At 38.8% G+C, this 20,940-nt stretch overlaps 1 protein-coding gene across 2 annotated transcripts in view; it reads right to left on the reverse strand.

Annotated features, from left to right (window-relative positions):
- Positions 1 to 20,603, reverse strand: part of GALNT1 (polypeptide N-acetylgalactosaminyltransferase 1) — an 86,593-nt gene extending 65,990 nt beyond the window's left edge. For both annotated transcript variants that reach the window (XM_058830912.1, XM_058830911.1), the window contains exon 1: positions 20,000 to 20,603. The gene's annotated coding sequence lies outside the window, so the exon portion shown is untranslated. The remainder of the gene's footprint in view (positions 1 to 19,999) is intronic.
- Positions 20,604 to 20,940: the final 337 nt, after the last annotated feature.

A 20,940-nucleotide genomic window follows, 5' to 3' on the forward strand; every position in this document is an offset into this window, starting at 1 on the left:
CAAATCAAGACTACTGAAAAGCTGGTTTTTGTGTTGCTTGAGAATACTACACTGCTGGAAAGCACCAGAAAAAACCAAAAATATGAGGCAGTCTACCGCTCTCACCAGTGAAGTGTATACTGTCATATTCCACATCATTACTAAATCCCTTTGAACTGTTAGAAATAGCTTTTTCATAATTCAAACTACCTACACAGAATTGTTCAACTCACAAGAAAAAAAAAAAAAAGCAAGAAAAAAAGAAGCTATTTTTCATAACCTCTCAACTGCTTTCCAGAAAGACAAAAACCCAAATTATTCACAAATGAGGAGAAACACTGCAGGTTTGTAAAGATAATAGAAATCTTTCTAACTATCATGATTCAAAAACATTAGTAAGGCAATCAGCAAAACCAGTTTATTTTTATAGCATTAACTTACATCAGCTTTAAGTAGGAGCACAGAGCATCAATCCAGGCATGCTTGCCTCCACTGGGACTATCAACAAAGAGTTGTGTGTTGACTGCTGCGAGCTGGCAGACACCCTCTGCACCTTCTCTTTAGCCACCGGGAAACACTACCCTCATTGTTTCACAAGTATGCAAAGCAACCAGCACTGGTGTGTATGGAGGATGTGAGCCACAGTGAAAAATGCATTAGACACCTCTCAGCTCCTTCAATTGACAAAACATTCGCTACGAAGGAATCCAGAAATCAAAAAAAAAAAAATTATGTTTGTGTCAACTAAAGTTTTTTGTTTGCATTGTTTGTTTATAAAGAGTAGGTAGTGTAGTTTCCCAGTAATGTTTCCACTGTAATAAGCTATGAAAACATAAAGACTGAGCTGTACTTTGCTCTAAAATCTCCACCCTCCTATCCAATTTCAACTCCAGTCTTGTCCTCTCACTCCCTTGCTGGGTAGAGCTCAGGTGGGACCAGCAACAGATGCACATCCCCAACACATTTCCTGTGTAAAGAGCACTGACTTTGGACTTCACCCACAACTCTTCACAAGTCACATGAAGCTCAGGAGACATCAGATGGTTATCACTTACCCTAACAGATCAAGTCATCTTCCCCAAAAGACACGAGCATTTCAACAGCCTTAGACAGAGCAGCAGCAACCAGGCAGAAACATCAGCCCCTCCAGCATACAAACCAGCAGTAACCCCAGCTATCCATGTGTGTGCATGTGCATAGCCACATACACAATGTGAATTTCTTCACTTAACTTTTATAAATGTGGCTCAGTTTCCATTTTCAGAATACTGCTCTTTGCTAGAAAAAGTGTACATAATATTAGCACCAGCAAATGTATTAACGAGGGGCCCTTCAGCTGAGGAAGATGGGGCTTTAGCACTTGTCTTCCCTAACTCCTGAGAAAAGACTAAATGTTTCCAGACCTACTGAGTAAAAACATCCTATTTAATAATGAATGCAAAATAGCTAAATACATAACTACATTAAAATCAATGACAGCTGCCCTCATAAATTTTACATTCTGTAAAATTGCATGCCCTATGATCAATGATTTTTTCAACAGCACGCAGAGGGCTTCAGAAGAGCTGCCTGCTTTATTCTAGGTTTAATATTCAAATGAACAACCTGTAACCTCCCTTTCTCTGATCTGATGCAAAACACCCAGGTAGTAATAAAGCTTACAGGTGTGGATGGCATGGGAGAAGAGAGTTTAGGGGAAAAAAATGTATACTATTTATTCCCATACTCATTTCATTCATTTCCACTGATAATTACTAATGGAACTACAAAGTGAAATAGCCACAAATATTTCCCATTACCTCAGAGACGATTGGAGGGATGCAAAGTTACAGACATTCAAATATACTGTTTTAATGGTGCTTAAAAGATCACAGCCTTCTATAGGCCAGGAAATCAGTTTGCAAGTGTTTGCAAGTGTTAACAACCGCGGGATAATAAAGTTATAGCAGCTCTATCCAAAATGCAAAGAAAGAGAATTACAGAATTATTCTACTTCTAATCAAAGGCTTAGGTTTTTTGACTTCACACACACAGAGTATCATAGCAGGAATGATAGCACATCACTTAGAGTGAGAAAAGTGGGAGGGGGAGGTAACTAAGCAAGATCCTAAGACTTGCCATTCATAAGAGCCAGTACTTGAAATAAATCAACCAGTAAATTTGCAAAAGCAAATGTCACATTTACACAATGCTTCTCAGCATTTACAAAGGGCATCAATGATATTAATATTTTCTCACAAAGATAATAAACAAAGTGCTAAGTGGTAGAAAATCCCCAAAGTAAAACCACTGCTGCACACATCTAATTATGTCTCTTTGGACACTGAGAAATCATTTCTTGCAGCACTCTGGCAGGAGACAAACCACTATCTATTCAGCTCTATAGCTTCTTTGCAAAAGAAATACAAACATTAGAGCTCTAAATTAAATAATTTGTGGCTGTATACAGAGCTAAAAAAGGTTGTTTATATATTTACTAACTTAGGAACCAAATGAAGCTATAAAAAACCCCTCACAAATCTAACAGGAAGTAGTTTCTTGCACTATATAATTAGCACTTGTTAATTAAAGAGGAAAATGAGTAAATTGCATTCTTGTCCACAAGCTTTTCCTAAGTCTTATATTATCACACATTACAATATTAGCCCCCAGTAAGTAATGGAAATCTTAGAGACAGCTGCTTAAGAGGTGAACAAGCATATCATAACTCCAAAGTCCAAAATAACACATTGCTTATTAGGAGGACTTTAACTCAGGGAACAGTTAAGTTTACAGTACACAAAAGTAGACCTTTAGAAAAAAGTTACCCTAGGGCACAGAAGTAATACAGACAACCTCCCCTAGGGAAAAGAAAAAAAAAAAGTCTGGGCTAGGAACTCAGTCCTTTAAAAATATTAATGTTCTATTTAAAAACAAAATTTTATGGTGAAAGAAATAGTGAAGAGGGAATGGTTTTCTGCCTTCTGCCAGATTTAAAGCTTTTCAGTATGACTGTCTGTCAGTGTCAACAGGAGAAAACATACCCAAACCAACAAACTGCTTGCCTGAGCATATGTCTTCATGCACAAATACTAACCCTCCCACAGAAATTCTAGTTTCGGATATATGCATCTGCCTCCAGGCAAAGCTCTGCTGCTTGCAACAGTATCTGAAATTTGGCTGAGCTGACAAATGACTATCATTTCTCACTTGCAAAAGTAGCAAGATCACTTTAAACAACAACAGCAATAAAGTATTCTGTTCTTCTAAGTAAAATAAAGCAGGCAAACTTTTTCTGGCTTCAGGTGAGATAATGGTCCCTAATTCAGGAAGTTTTGTTTAGCATGGAGGAACACAGGAAACATTACGTTATCAAGTTTCCATAACAATGCATTCAGTTAGTAATACAGATCCCAATTTTTTTCTTGTCCCTTTTTTGTAAAGTCAGTAACTACTTTCAGGTAGTTGAAACAGAATCCTGAGAGCCATTAACACTGTCAAAACAAGGATGAGGAAACTGCGACAATAACCCAATGAATTAGCTTTTCTAAAAAAAGCACTGCTGTTTTAATGCAGCCTTTGGCAATGCAGCAATCCAGCCCACAGTTTCCCAAATCATGCTGCAAACCTTCAGGTTTCTTCCTAGAAATATCCCATTTCATTTGATTTACTAATTGCTGAGTCAGTCAGCTGTTTGCAGCATTTTTCTTTTTACAAGCACAAACCCAAAAGGTACTTCAGTATGCAGGGAACAAGGTATTCAGTTTACATAATACATCACACTTAAAACAAGCGAAAAGAAAAAAAAGTTAAGAATGCTGAAAATCAGCACTACAGCTCAAGGACTGCATAATAACACCCCTAGCCCTTAACATTTGCTCTATCCCCACACTCCTTTCTGACAACATCAGAGTTGAGTACAGATTAGAGCTAATTCAGCACAGAAATATACTGCAATTGAGAAATTTTTGCAATCAATTTTACAATACTTGCCTAAGGAAGGGAAAGAATGCCCAGGAAAAGACTACTTCAGCAGCAGGGGCAGACACATGAAGCTAATAACCTAAATCTTAAATTTTGAGAGTTGCCACTCTTACACTAAATCTCAACATGCTTATTATGAGGTAATTGTATCTTCTATTTTCTCCAATTCTGTAGTGTTTGTCAGTTATTCTAGATCAGTTTTCCACCTCAATTCTACCAGCTCTTTAGAGGTGGGCCACAAACATTGTTAATTACATCATGAGGAAAGGATTATTAACCTGCTGTTTGGCAGAATGCTTCATGGAATGAGAAACTTTCATTGCTGGAAATCTCCATCAGTCATTCAGATATGAATTTGACTATTTAGCATTTTCAATAACTGTCAAGACATGAGTTGCTTGCCTGAACACCTGACTGATTCAGGGTTGAGGAATAATTCTTGCTTGAATATTCCAGAAAGAGATGAAACAGGAATCTTCTATACAGAGGCTCATCCTGGTGCACATCAAAAGCTATATTAAAATATGCAGAATGTTTAAGTTTCTAATCGGCCCCTAAAAATAAAATTACTTAAGATAAAATAGTGCAACAAGTAGGCTAGGGACCTGCTATGCTGAAGGGAAAGTCAGGATATTGAGAACTATGACTTACAGAAGAATAAAATCAGAACTTTTTTTTTTTTTAAGTGGGTCTGCTATGCTATAGAACATTTCAGCAAGCATCAAAATGAAAGAAGGCACCTTTTAAAAGTACTATTAAATATAAAGCAATTAAAAAATTACCACACTACTTTTGTTCAGTCAACACTGAATTATTTTTATTCCTTTAGACACATGGGGAAAAATTTTGGAAGCACTATACTGTCTTGAATCACTTATCCCAAAATTTTTAACTTGTCATGAAGCAAAGCAAGCAGGGAGCTCTCAGCATTTCTGCCAACCTCATGACAGACCAAAACAAAGCCTCCCAACTCATTCAGCTCTCAGCTCAACTGTTTGTCAGAGTTAAATGCTTTGCAAATTACGCCTCAACACTGGCTCAGGTGGAAAATGTCAACTAACTTTTTTGTATAGGTTAGGAAATGTACTATGCTTTTTAAGAACTCCAATTCAACTCATCACTAGTAACTAAACTAGAGAAAGCAGTGCCAGCTCAAACAGCATTTCTAAAACCTTCCTCTGCAACTGAAAACCTCAGGCTTGCAAATTCCTTCCTGTGAAACTCCCACCAAAACAGAAGACCATCCATTTTTCAAAATACCTGAGCTGAGTTTCCATGATGATAGATGAACATTTAGCTTCAAGATACTTTGATAGAAAATTAAGAAGAATCAACTTATAAGTAGTAGTTCAAGCGCTTCATCAGCTGTGAAAGAATAGCAAGTGCTGAGAATGGGTATTTGCTTTGCAAGCTGGAGTGTTCTACACACCAAGAATGCTCAAAGCAGTGATTTGTCAGCATTGCTCTTAGATTTGTAGCAAAAAGTGTTGCACACTTCCAGAAAGCAAGTTCTAAATAAACTCTAAATAAAAACATGATGACTTAAATACCATCCTTCCAGCAAAAGCCTTATCAACCTTCCATATTAATGGGAAAATTACATACAGAATGGAAAATGAAATTTGATTTTCCAAACCATAATAACATTCAGCTTATTCATCGAGAATGAATATGGCAAATAAGTTTGTAAAAAAACTTACATTTCAGTGTTATTTTCAGCACATGAATGTAAAAGAAAATTACAAGTATTTAAAGAACACATACATCTAACTTCTTATATATGGTCCACAGTTTGGAATATCATATAACTTTCTGCTCAAGAGACATCACATCTTATCCAAATACATATACTGTCTTTCCCTCCTCCCCAAAAATTATTCCAACATACTCCAGGACTATATTGGTGTGCCCTATGCTGTAAATGAAAGCAGACAATGTACCTATTCTATATTTTACTGGGGCATATAAACCCATCCCAGATCTTGCAAAGATCCCACTGGTATTTTCCTGGAAACTAAGTCCTTTGTCAAGAGTAAATTTTGTCCTTGTCAGAGTCAAGAGGGGCAGGAAGGAAGAAGGTCAAACTGATTTTTTCCTGTGTGAAACTGGCTAGACAGGCAAACCATGCTAGTCAAAACTTTTGCCTATCAATAGGTAAATTGTCCCCAGTCAACACTTTCACATTCCCTTTACAGTTCTGGATTTGCCATCTCTTTTACTAATTACCTTGCTATACCTCTGTAACATCACTACTTGACAAAAGAAAGAGTGAAATATTATTTAGCCACTGAAATATTTTGTTATCTTCTAGACCAACACATTTTATTCTCTCTCGACAACATTTCTGTTCCCTTTTCCTACAGGTTTTATGTTGCCCAATACCTGTCTTCCTTTATTTTGAGCCCCTGATGAACACCTGCCAAAGCCTCTAATTATGACAGAACACAAACTACTTTTATCTACTGAAAGATGCTTTGTAGCATCACTCATGCCATCAAATCCCAATTCTCCTCAATCTCAAATATTTGCTCCTTGAGGTAACCTACTTCTGCAATAGCTTTCCACAAAACAATGTCTCATTTTCAGATTTTGGGTTATCTTTTAGAAGCAGAGGCCTAGCCTTTAACTATTTACAAGTTACATACTGAAATAATTCCAAGCTGAGGAGACAACAGAACAGTTTTTCAGTATCGTGACCCAGTGATTTACTTATAATGCTTTGAAAAGTATGTCAATGACTCATGAACATCACCAGAAAGACAGGAAATTTTAGCGTCGCAGGATGTTTTATATTACATGAAATTTTGAATTTTTTTGCTAACATGCAGTGTAATCCCTGTTAGAAAGACCATGATAAACATGTAATTCAGATACCATTTCCAAGAGATTAAAAAATAGTTAAAATGCACCTCAAGACAACCTATGCTTTTTCTTAGGATTTAGTAATTTCAAGACTTGAAGTAACCAGCTCCTTTCATCATTACACTGGTTTGTGCCAAGAAAGTTGTTAATATATATTACATGTACAAAAACCAGATAATTCAGGTAAAAACTGAAATGAAAGTATAGGGGACAGTAATGTTAAAAATATGCTCATTCTTATACTAAGATTTCACTTTAATAACAGTCAAATCCTTAAATTCCTATCAGCTATTAGCATTCACTCAGAATAGTCAAGAATATTGTTTATATTCGTATTTGCAATATAAGTCTTTCTTAATAGTTGCTGTGACATTACAGTGTAGAAAACATGTCCACTGAAGAAACAAGGTCATAACTAAGTATCCAACAACTGAATTTGAAAGTATTTATTACATTTTTGAACTTCAGAAAGTTGTTTTATTCATGTTCTCATACCACTCTTCTGTACAAGTATCTGCCACAGTTAACAAATCTCAGCTTTTCCAATAAGAGTAAGGCACCCAGTTTAATTTTAGTGCAGGAAATATTAGCACAAAGACAGTAAATTAAGATTCTTTCCTTCCTTTTCCTCATGCAATTCAGAAAGCAAATAACCTAGGTTATCACTTGCCTTAATTACATCAGCTTTACATGCTTTACATGCATGAACAATACATTAATCTTCTCATCTAGTCTATAGTCTGCTCTCCTGTGCTACTCTCTGGTTTTCCAATAGAAGAACAGGTGATGTCATACTTACAAAATAGTCACTTGATCAGCTAATTGTGTCTTCTACAAGAAGCTTTCAACTATTCCCACTATGAAAAAAAGATACAAAAATAACTCCTTCCATAAATTCAGACCAAACAGTTCTTAAGCAAACTGTGGAAACTTTGTTTCAGGGAGAAGAAACATGATCAACCATACATTAATATAAGCATAGTCATTTAATTTTACCACTATGCTCTTCTAATAAACTACCCTGTAGCAGCAGCTGGATACTTTTTTTCATAATTTAAAAGGACCAGCTGCAGTAGCTGACACAGCAATGAAAAAAAAAAAAAAAAAAAAAAGACTGACAGAATGTTGGTGCTTAGAAATAAATTATGGTCTACCTGCAAACAGATCTTGTTAAAACAATTTATCCTGCCCAATTTATCCTGCCTTGTGGAAAGCAGAACTTTTGGGTTTGTCTCCCATAAACAACAATAACCTCAGCACCTAGCTGCTGCTGCCCCTCACAAGCTCTCCTTTATTCCTCCACCTCCAAAATATCCATTCCCCTCACAATATTATGACTATGACATCTTCCCTATGCCTCTTAATTACCAAATCATCAAGGGGTATCAGATACCAGGGCTTGTTCCAAGTATTTCAGGTATTCCATCTGGCCAGTGAAAAGCAAGGCCCACTGCTGAACTGGCAGGCTAGAAAACTACAGGTAACTGTTAAGTTGCCTTTCTTCAATTTTCCCCAAAATTGTGTCAATTTAATATTTTAGGGATTTTTTGCCCATCAAGTATTACTAAAATCTATCTACAAATTGGAGCAGGAGAGTGGTGGGGGCACAGGGTAAGAATGAGGGAGGGCTGAGGGTGATCAAACTGCCTTGAAAAGGCAACTTCTCCTCTCCAGCCAAAATGATTTTTGTTGCCTGACTGGGGCAATCTTCAAGAAAAAACACTATTAGCTTTTACAAAAAGGATTACCACATATCAATATTACCACATTTGACATACAATCAGAAATTGGACAGACAAACTGTGGGCAGGGAACAGAATCCCAGCCAGTGGTGGTACTCCCAGGGAAATGCCCCTCCCATCACTTAAGTCTGGACATTTTATCTATACATATGCAGGCAAAGCCAAAAGTTTTCAAGTTTTGTGCATTCACTTTTTGTGTATTAAAGTTTCATCCTTAACTTTCCTCTTGAAAGAGCAATGTAAAAAAAAAAATAAAAATTATTTATGCATCTTAGGTTTTCTTTTTGAAGCTGAACAGAAAACAATATTTCTTCCATAAACCTTCATTTTCAGTGAATACAAAAATGTTCAGACATATACACAGTTTTAACACAGAAGTGTTTTAAAATTTCCCTAGTCAACACACAGTTGACTTCATAAGCTTGGAGGCTTTTCATTTATGTTCCTGCATAAATATTCAAGTTTTTTTAAATATTTTTGGCTTTTTACGCCTCCATCTGAAACAAATCCCTTCTGGAAAAGGAAGATAATTCTTCAACAAGTATGCATAAGACTGACTAAACTTTTCCAGTTCCAGCAACCACCAAACGAGCTAAACTTTTTTCCTCAAAACCTAAGACTTGCATATGGAAATATTAAACACAGTGTTTGTCAGTTGGGCCATTGTGTGATTTTCTCTTCAATAAACCTAACCATAACTAGACTTCAATCTACTTCAAATACACCAGTCTTCACTTTGTTCTTACAGCCTCGCTTCTCTTCCCTGACATATCCTGGTTTACCTTTTATGTAACAGTTTAATAAATTGTTAAAACATAAAAAAACTCATTAAATTATTCAAACTACATTGAAATATCTTTAGTAAATTAAATTATGTCAATAACTCACATGCAAAGGAAAATACAAGACCTTACATTTTTCTGGATACTCTCCAAGCATGAGTACAGTAAAATGAACATTCTGTTAGCTGACTTTGAGGTAATTAACATCCTTTTTTTTTTTTTTTAATTTAAATACTTGAGTTACACTAAAAGTAAAAACACTGGAAAGCACTGAGCTTCATTTTCAGACAGCCAGATCTCCAAGACCTGTGAAACCATGTATCAAAAACCCCAAATTACTAGCAATTTCTATTATTTTGACTTCCTTTAGATATATTTCTCCACTCTCATTCTTGAATCATTACCACGTTCTTCTAAATAAAATTAATGATACACCCAACCACTCATCATGTACCCAGACAGATGGAAGAAATGGAGAAATCACAAATCATGGAAACTTAAGGTAGTGTGCTACAACAATAATTGATACAAGCTGTTTTAAACTAACAATTAGCCAGCATTTTACAAGTGACAGATAAAGAAACAGTCTCTTAGAATAATGAGAAACTCCTCTTGGTCCATAGAAATATACCATACAGCTCATCCCTGACGACAGAAGTGGTAGTGAATAATAATTTCATTCGCCTCTGCAGTAGAAGATGGTTTGGTTGTAAGAAAGTTGGTTTCAAGTATTTTTCCAGCCACAGAGTTGAAAAACTTAGCTATGAAGGTTGCAAGGGCAAACATCTGATTTGGAAATAAGTGTCTGATGTGCACGGTATTTAACTCTTCTGTACAAAAAGTGGTCATAAAGGAAGTCTGTTCACATTAAAAATCACTCCACAGTGGACTCTGATTAAAAATGCTGTTGATCCAAACTAGCAGATTAGTCCAAACTAGTGACCACAACTCACTGCTATTTTACTCCACTGCAAATAACATGAGGTATGCTATAAAAAACAAATAAAAGGCATTGTTTTCCTGGCAGAAGGCAAGATGTTTTATGAAGTTTTCCATACAGAGGAAAATGTGGTTAAAAAAAGGAGTCCTTAGATGCCTCTCAAATATACATAACACTCAAAAAATATAGAGAAACCATTGTTTCAAGCTCTTAGAAGCTCCTACTGTGTTTGGGAAAGCTCAATTTGGGGAAAAGAATGAATAGTCATAATAGTCTAAAACTGCTTAAGAAAGCTTTGATATGATCCAAAGGAAGAAAATTACATATTGTTGTACTTTCATGAATCAGATCCCAGCTGAGGTTGGGTCAATTGGTTTCTTGCATATAGCAGATTTCAAGCGTTAACTGCTTGCAGAAGAGTGATTAGTTTTCCTGGACATGGAAAGACAGAATAAAAGATGTGATTTGACGGCTCTGCAAGATCCAAAAGCAACTAAAAAAAAGAAAAATGAAGAAGAAAGGAAAGAAAATAAATAATGTGTAGTAACAAGGGGGTTGGCTTAATGGTTTTTATAGGGTTTCTTTTTTTAAAGATTCAACAAATTCAATACACAAGATTATTTTGTTTCCTGTGGGCATTGGTTACCGTAATTTTTTTTTAATTAACTACTGCAGGTATAAAGATTTTATTATTTAGAACTGCAGCACAAAATTAGATATAGAATCTGGCAAGTCTATTTTGCTAAAGGAAAAAAAGTTTTGTGCTGAGTCTGCATACAAAAATGTATTAATTGCTTTAAAATGTTTCAACCAGCTCTGGTTGCTCACTAGACTCCTAGAACTCTTCATGGTTTTTAAACACACTTCTAATTTGATGACATGACACCATAGCAGAACAATGTGAATAATATTATGAAATAACATGTGAATTTGTAAAAGAAAAAAAGAAAAAAAAAAAAAAAAAGGCTGTACCACATACCTTTCAAATATCCAAGTTAACATTTTCTTCAGATGCTCTGATGTACCACATTTAAATATCTTCCAATTGCACTTTTACAAGAGTTGATGGATTGCTTAATATTTTCTGCAGGAGACTGTTAGTGTTACTGGGAAGCACACTACCAATGGTTTTCTCTTCTTTAATATTTTGTACAACCAAGTAGTATTTTAACTACCAACACACTACTTTAGACTTAAAAAATATTAACACAGTTCCCAGCAATTCAATAAATCTATTCACAGCCAAACATCAAGTACAAATTTTAGAGCATACAAAACCTATAATGAACACTATTTTTTCTAAAGCTATACTAAGAATAATTTTAAGCTCTCATCACATCAGTTGTTTTGAAGGCTAGATTATCAGTCATTTACTTTGTAGCCTAAGCTGTGCTTAATGATGATTTAGCTATACAATTTTAAATTATTTTATTCCAATGTTCATAAAATCTGTGATACCATACATAAAACAAATTTGATGCTGAAAAAAATAACCAAACAAACTAAAACATTTTTGATGAGTATGCCATCTAACACAGCAGCAGCTGCTTCACTCTGTTGTTTTAGCAGGGAACTTGACAAAGAATAAAAAATCCCTGAGCATCCTTCATATCACATTGTTTTCCCTATTCACTTCAGTGTTCAATTAAACCACAGTAGAAGTTGAAGGAAAGGGATCACCGAGCAGCTTGGAGTTTTCTCACAGCTATTTCAGACCACATCTCCAAAAGGTTACCAGGCTGTTCTTCTAGATTAGATTAAAACTAAGTCTGAAGCAAATGTATGTTTAACTTACTGGACTTTCCTGTCATAGCAGTAAATCCTGCATATACACATACAGCACTAGAGAAAGGAACAAGTCCCAGTAAGAATCTAAAGGCCTTTCAAAGACTAAGAAAGTACAGAGTGTATTTTTGACCTGCATTAAGGCTTATGGAGGTGGTACTGTGCCTTTCTACTCCCTAAAGTTATTGAACAACTTCATATTTCATGTCATTTCTGAGACTCAGTTCACAAAAATAAACCTCAAAATCAAATATTTAGAAACATCAGCCTTCAACTTTTTAACCATTCCTTGCAGACAAAGGGCCTTAAGGGATGAGTCTATGTTTTCTTGAAATATGTATTTCAAATAAATCTATTTAAATCATAGCACCTCTGCTACTTGTTAGGAAGCTTAATATTTGTTGTATGATGTGTACACACACATCCACACTATCTTCAGAATTTGAAAACAAAACAAGTTTACTAAACTATTACTAATTTAAGTACCTAGCTTTCTGAAACTTCTGATCAGCAAGTCCCGAAGGAAAAAATTCAAAGAGTATATTGGAAAAGGGATGAGCAGAGTTACACACTGCTACCAGGGTTGGGGTTTTCTTTGCTTTTCTACGTAGAGCTGTTATTTAATAATCTCTTTGGGACTGGGCTGCTCTGGTGTGCTGTCTTCAACAGTTTTTCAAAGACAAAGATAGAAGATATTAGATTCATTCACATGATACTACAGACAGTAGCCTTTAAAACCACAAAGTCATCTAAAAAACTCAAGTAATGTGAAAATGAATACTTAATTTCTTTATGGCAAGCTCACAAACTGGACATCCAAATTAATATACCAATCAGGAGAAAGAGAAATAATTCTTAACAGAAGTATCGTCTGGCAACAATAGTTAAAGCTGAGTTTTGCACCTAAAATTAGGTTTCAGGTTCTGTGTTTGAAAAGTGTATCAATCCCAATTACCCTGAGTACATAACAAACTGAAAATTAAATAAATCCATTAGTTTAATTTTAACCAAAATGAGTCCTTAAAGATACTTTAAAAGTGCTCCATCAAGTGAATGTTCTCAATTGAATGTATTTAGCAGAAATAAAATGAACAGGATATGCACATAAGAGCCTGGGCTGTTCTTAAAGCTAAATTATTCATAGTGGTAATCAAACTGATGAATGTCACTGAGTGAAAAGACAACTCTGACCAATCTTATTTTTTTCACCAGCAACTAATATGCATTTGGGCCATCAGAAGATTTGGAAGCCTATTGTACATGTGACTTGTTTTCTCTGTTCTTAAAAAAAAGTAACACCTAGCTAAGTTGAGAACTGACCTCACGAAATTACATCTACTTGCTATCCACTTTGGGCTGGGGTGAGAGAGCTTTATCTTTGATTGTAGTCCTTGCTCACCCTGGCCATGATAGTTCAACTTTTTAGAACACTGTTGTGGAGACATCTGGTCAAGGGAGGGGATTGTCCTTCTCTTGGGCAGCCTCACCTTGAACACTGTGTTCAGTTTGGGGCACCACAGTATTAAAAAGACATTAAACTGTTAGAGAGTATCCAAAGGAAGGCAATGAAGATGATGAAGGCCCTTAAGGGGAAGCTGTGTGAGGAGCAGCTGAGATCACTTGGTCTGCTCAGCTTGGAGAAGACTGGAGACCTCACTGCAGTCTTCATCATCCTTGTGAGGGGAAGAGGAGGGGGAGAGACGGTTCTCTTTTCTATGATGATCAGTGACAGGATCTGAGGGAATGGCCTGAAGCTGTGTCTGGGGAGGTTTAGGTTGGACATAAAGAAAAGATTCTTCACACAGAGAGTGTTTAGGCACTGGAAGTGGCCACTCCTCCCAGAGGAGTGGTCAACCAGCCTTACAAGGTTCTAGAAGTGTTTGGACAATACTTTCAGGCACATGGTGTGACCCTTGGGAGTGGTCCTATGCAGGGGCAGGAGTTGGACTCGACAATCATTGTGGGTCCTTTCCAACTCAGCACACTCTGTTATTCAGACCAATACTAAATACCTCTTTGTCTTTACAGATATCCATGGTCATTTGATCAATTTTTCATTTTGTTTTTCAATCAGCTTCACCATTCAGGTATAATAAGGTAATAAGTAAGAACTTTCAAATCTCTCTATATATATTGACAATTGATTCCGACCTGCCATCCCCTGGTTTGTTCCTCACAGGAATCTGAAAACCAGATAAAAAATCCCAAAAAAACCCAACCACACAAAACAAAACAAAAAAAAGCGCACCAAAAGCCCAACCCTAAAATTAGTTTCCCTCTCCCTGGAAGAATCCTAGCATTATCACCTTCCCTTTAATTGCCAGCATAATTCTAGTTATCATTCACAATTTGCACTAAAGCACTGCTAGCATACTGAGTGCAGGCATGAAAAAGAAGATAAGATAACAATGACCTGTAGCTATGGAAAAGTAAACAGTTTGGGATTCAAGTTCTTCAGGTTCTGTTGGCCTTTATCATGTGGTGCCTGTAAACTCAGACCAGTACTCTTGCCTCCTGTCAAACCACTTATTGAGAGATACGAATGCACTGTTATTTTCATCATTCCTGTGGCTGACAGGAAGTACCAGCTGAAATTCTGGAGTCTATTCTAATGCACTGTAAAAAAAAAAAATAGTCAAAGAACATGACATACCCTCTCACTTGCCTGTAACAAGTTTTCATAAGCAACTTAGATGTTGAATATCATTCTGACTCAATTGTTCCACAAAACCACGATGACAAATTTTGTCGTATGACTTCATTTACACATCAGGAACTGTGTTACAGGAAGATATATTGGAACTCAACATGAAAATAGTACTGCATCCCATTACAAAGAAATATTATTTGTACAACAAACACTAAAAGTTCATCTACAGTAAGAAATCCCATCCAAAAAAAAATAATTCCTAGAGATTCTATCACTTGCACAGTTTAATCAATATTCGTACTAGTGAAAACAAAGCAAATTTTTCCCAAAAAATTGACAATATTACAATGGTTTGCAATTTATAGGATGAAGTCTTATAAAGCAAAATGAGAATTAAAGAACAAAAGAGCAGTTCACATATACAACCCCCAAAGGATGCTAATGTTCTTTCAGCTAGACAGCAAGACATTGAACAGCCTTATCTTTTGGATAAGTTTTCTAAAAGAGTAAAGTTTCTGAAAGTTGATACCAGCATGGCACAAGGAAAAAAAATATAAAAGTATGAAAATACTTCCCTCCTTAACTAAGAATGAACTTCACAGCAGCTTTACATGAGCCTGTCCCAGAGTCTGAATGTCCACAGCAGCAAACTGCTGCTGCTTTATCCTGTTCTTCTCTAGCAGCACCATCTCACAGGAGAACAAACACGAATGTTATGAGGACCATCAGATTAGACAACACAACACAAGCAGTGCTCAAATTCCTACCTGTATATTTCTCTTAAATGGTAGTCTGACAATAGAGGAGAAAACTCAGGTGCTGAAACTATCAGCGAGAGTTGCTGTGGTCATTAAACACTGATTCCAGTGAAAAGACACCATTACAAAGCTCTTACTCTTGAGGATAACTTTTTAATTCCAAAGAAATGAAACTGACCACTCCAATACCAAAATTAAATACCTTGGGAAAAAGAAAAAAAATAATATTTTTAAGTCAATTCATAATCAAGTACTATATCACAGTTACCTACCACTTAAAGAGAGGAGGGGAAAAAAACCCAAAAACAAAAAAAGAAGTTGTGAGAGGTTTTTTTAATAATTGAAAATAAAGCTCTGGGTCATAAAAACAAGGTTGGTAAATGGTAACAAAAGACAGTTTAGGAAGACTACCTTGCCAAGGCTACCTTTTCTTAACTAAGTCTCCAAGCACATTTGCTTTCAGTGACAAATGAGGCTATGAGCTAAATACACCTGTTCCATCCTGACTTCAATTCCATTGGTCAAAGACAGGAAGAATCAAAATTGCTTTTCCTGCAAGGAACTACAAACCATCACTCAGTATCATGCATGTTGCAGGGCTTTAGAATTCAAGCTAATTCTCTTTTGTGGGTTATAAAAAGACCTTTATGTGAACCCAATGGTAAGAATGCCTCCATGAGTTGGGAATTACTACAACAGCACATGCATGAGATAATTTATGCAGTGCTCAAAGTCACAAGTTTCCAATTTAGCCAAAAGTAAATGCCCCAAAAGAACCTTCATATTTCATACTGCAAAACCGTATTTAAGTAATCAAAAAGTGAATAATAGAGCAGTTAGCCAGCTCTTTAATACATTAGCTAAAAGTATATCAATTCCATTGATTTTTACAATGGGCTGGTTTCACATAATGGATTAAGCTCTCTAGAAAGACTGTAAAGGGGAAAAAATGCCAGAATTAGTGGAAGATGGTGTCAAAGTGCTTTTATGACAAGCATGCAGTTAAAACATTTTATTTGGGGATGCTAAATTTAGAGTACTTCTGACAGGAATAGACCTGGTGCTAACAGTTGAGTAAAAGCCATTATTTCAACACTGCAGATATCTTTTCAAGATTTCAGTTATATTTTCCTTTAAGTATTTTATTCCTAGCTAAGAAACAGGAAGTTCAAATTAGGAATACGTAATCAAACTTCAACATGGCAAAAGGTTAACAGCAGGATGCTTCAAGGATCCATAAAGCTAGCAACATTTAACAGCATTAATTAATGAGCTGAAAAAGAAAGTAGAAAAGTTAATAGTTATATAGGTTAGTCAAGTACATAACTCCAAAAATGTAACCAACTGGAGGCTAATCAACCATGATGTACACTGGCAGATAAAAGTCAATGTTAATAAATGCAGAAGAAGTGTCACTGAAAGTTAAATAATTACCAGTATGGTCAGCAACCTTCTAAATTAAGTAGGCCTAGTACAAACAAGAGGATTACAAGCATCCCTGTGGAACTCAGGGAAGATCTCTGCTCAATATCAGAACATTGCTGCTGATAATTAAAAGCATCCAGATTCAAAACCAGCAGTGGCAAGCACTAGCGAAACTGCCTTCATATAAAACTAGCGCTTCATTCTTAATGATGACCTGGAAAAGGTTGCTGCAGCATTAGATTAGGTAAATAATTAGAAATCCAACAGAAAGGTTCAGAAGACAAAGCATGAAAAAACACAGTTATAAGACGACTAAATGTAAAGAGAAGGAAAATAATTTACACCTCAAAAATTAAGATGCTGCTCAGTAAAAGCAGGAAGTACACAGTCCAGAGGCACTCTTTTTTGATACAATGCATAACTGAATATTCACTTATGTCTAGTGCATCTTTATAATAAAGAATCTATCAATATTCAAAGGAGGACAGAAAAAATTGACTGAAAGGAAGACTGTATCATGTAATAATCCAAGCCTACTTCTATTAAGTATTGGTGCAAGACACATAGCATAACAGAAGCATCCAACACTTGCCTTCTTTAACACTTGCTATATCTGTCACGAGTTATTCATCCAGATGAACTCCAGAGTCACAACTTCAATACTAAAATCAACATGCTGACCATTTAAAGGAGGAGGGGGCCACCAAAACCACCTCTTTCCGAACAAGCTTTAAAAAAATCAAAAAGCAACACTGGAATGTAAATTATGCATTATAACTTGGCCTGAAGGACATCACCACATGCTTCCAGATTTTGGTTATCATTTAAGACAGATAAAAGAACTCCAAAATTCTTAAGGAAGTGATTGGTTAAGTATGAAACAGCACCATTTTAAACAGCCAGTACAACTATTAAAATGTATTTTAATGCACCTTACACACAAAAAGAATTTTATTTGAATTTGTAGGCTATTTCTTTTCTTTATAAGCAGTGACAGCTCCTGATCCAGCTCAGCTTGAATCTAGAGATGGTCCCTGCACTTCCATGAGAAGACATTTCAAGACACAGGCTGGGGAAGACTGCAGAGCCAAAGACCATACCATTTTGTTCCTCTGAATCAAACTTTTGTGCTATGTGAACAGTCTGACACTATATGCCCTAAAATGAAAAAAAAATTTTAAAAAATCGCTAGAAATATAAAATGTAAAATCTTCCAAGAATCTCTTGACTCTTGAAAAAAACATGATGCAAATTGCATTCAAAGGATTTAAGTATTTGGAAGGACTTTATTTTTAGATGAGTGTCCCTGGAGCTACTTTTTGTTCTCACACCAAAGAGAAAGATTACACTCCTTCTGTGATAAAGAAAAATATTTAACATGTCTGCAGCTAACATATAGGTTATCAACACATATGTAACAATGAAAGGACAGCAGGATACTATTTCTCTAAAGCAGCAATTTGGTATTAAAATTTATTCTCAATTATCTGCATTCTTTTTCTGTATAGCTTATTCCTGAACTCATCTGAACAAATTCCCTTTGAGATGATGAAGGGGGAGGAATAAATATTTGTATAAAAGCGAACCAGTACCACCTCACCACTAAGCTAAGAAATTACTGTCACATGATGTTTCCAAAGCATTTTCATGGCTTTCATTAGTGTCTTTGAACTGCCCTATTCCTATAAGAACAAGGTACATGAGGAATAAGGTACTCATTCATGCAGCTTACAATTTTGGACAGACATCATCCAGTAATACTCCATGTGCTGTCCTTATCACCTTGATCTCAAGGGTAATTGTGTGCGGTGTCCTTGCCAGGTAAAATTTGTATCATTTTTCTGAGGATAGCCATGCTGCCACAATTTCCCTACTAACAATAATTGTCTCAGGTTTACATTCCTGTTTCACAGGTAAGCCTGAGAAAATGCAGCAAAGTGTTAGCAATACCACTTAATAAAAGGCCAGCATCACAGGAGGACACAGACACAATTCCAAGTCACAGAAAATGATGAAGCTGGCACTAGAAATTGAAGTGCTTTCTTCAATATAAGTAATTCTTTGTATTTACAAGAAAAACAAGTTCTGTGGTGTTCCAAGTGTTCAGGGTAGCATGATCTTCAATGTCTTTGCAAAGGAATGAAGCTGAGAGCAGCAATGTATAATAATGCATGGTTAGTTATATAGTTTTGGTTTGCACAGCTGTTGGCTATGTTCGTTTACAGTTCATGTAGTGCCAACATCATTTATACAAATCGAAGAGGCTGTTTCACTCCTGTTCATTGCCATAAAAGTTATTTCTCTCAGCAGCTGCTGCACAAAAATCAGTTTCTATTTCAGTATCTCACGCTCTAAGTTCACGAAGTGGCAGGTTCCAGAATCTACTAAAAACAAGCGGGACCTAAAGAAACTTACCCATTTTTAATAACATAAGGGGGGAGGGGGTAGAGGGAGCAGAAGACACGCACTTCTGCTTTCCTAGAGTGGAAGGAGGTAGTAACCCTCTCTCAACACTGGCAAAGTCACATGAAAACCAAGTTCCATTGGACAACCAATTAGAATGAGAGCTTCCCCGATTCTCTTCAGCCTTATGAATTAAAAAGCAATAAAACAAGGCTAATCCAGAGCCCAGCAGATAAAATAAACTCTAAAATATTAGTCACATGTTACGTAATACACATCAACTGAACGAACTTGATGTGACAGCGGGGAAGAGATAGAGCCGACGATGCTGCCCTGGTACTCCCCCCCCCGCACACACACACAGCCACGCTGCCGGAGGCTGCTGACACACAGCAGCTCCCGACCCCTGGAAGCAGCAACAGGACGTCCCCAGCTGCCCGGCAGGAGCACCTCGGGGAGCCGCCGGAAGGCAGCCGCAGGCTGTGTGTGCCCGTCCCCCGCGCCGGCTGCCCCCGAGCGGGCACCGCAGCGGGGTCACCGCGCTCGGAGGAAGCGGCGGCCGGCCGAGGCGGCGGCACTCCCGCAGGCGGCCGGAGAGGGAAGAAGCCCGGCGCTGCCCGAACTTGGCGCTTCCCTTCCCCCGAGCCCCAGCGCGGCCGGGAGTGGGGCGGGGGGAAGCGGAACCCGAGGCGCCCGGAGCCCACACTCACCTCGGCCCTCCTCTCCGTCGCTGCCGGGCGGACGTCGGGGCGAGGCGAGGGTCTCCGCCAGCCCCGCCGCTGCCGCGCCTGTCACCGGGCGCCCGAGCAGAAGAGTCCCGCAGGGTAAATCCTCCGGGCGGCGGCGGGGACGAGCCGCGCTCCGCCCGCTCGTCGCGGCGGCCGCTGCCTCGCACCACCACCACCAAGTTGAGGCGCGGCCGCCGCTGCCGCTGCGCTGCCGGGCTGCCGGCGGCGGCCGCTACGGCCACGGGGAGCCGGCGCCTCCGCTCGCCGCCTCGCTCCGCGGCCGGGCAAGCAGCGCCGCACCGCCGCCGCCTCGGCCCCCCTCTTCCTGCGGCTGCCGGGAGCCGCGCTCCGGGCGCAGCGGCGCGGTCACACGGAGCCCCGCGGAGGAGCCGCCGCCGCCGCCTCGCTCGGCGCCTCGGAGCCCGCAGCTGCAGCCCCCCGGCGGCGCCCGCTCCGCATGCCCCGCGCTCCGCCGCTCCCGCTGCTGCTGCCGCCGGCGGCGGCGCCCCCGCCCGCTCTCCCGCGCACCACCGCTGCCGCCCGAGCCCCGCTCAGCGCCGCGTCTCCATCGCCGGCGGCAGCGGCGGCGCGGAGAGGCGGGATCAGGGAAGGGGCGGCGACCGCCCCGCGCGGCCCCGCTCCGCCCCGCCGCTGCCCCGGATGTGTGGGGGTCGCCGTGGAGGGGATGTCCGTACCCGGGGCTGGGGTCGCTGTCGCGGGCGTGCGGATGCCCGGCGCGGTCGGGAACCGCCGCCCACCCCGGTGCAGCAAAGCCGGCGGGCGCCGGTGTCCTCGGTGCCCACCCGCCCCGGGCGAGGGCGGCTGCCGGCTTTGGCGAGTTCTAGTGCAACACGTACCGAGCCGGGGGTCCCTGGCTGAGGGGGCCGTGCGGCGCTCGGAGCGCGGCACTGCGGGCTGCGGGT

This window comes from Poecile atricapillus, chromosome 2, assembly GCF_030490865.1.
Source record: "Poecile atricapillus isolate bPoeAtr1 chromosome 2, bPoeAtr1.hap1, whole genome shotgun sequence".
In the NCBI taxonomy this organism is placed as follows: domain Eukaryota; kingdom Metazoa; phylum Chordata; class Aves; order Passeriformes; family Paridae; genus Poecile; species Poecile atricapillus.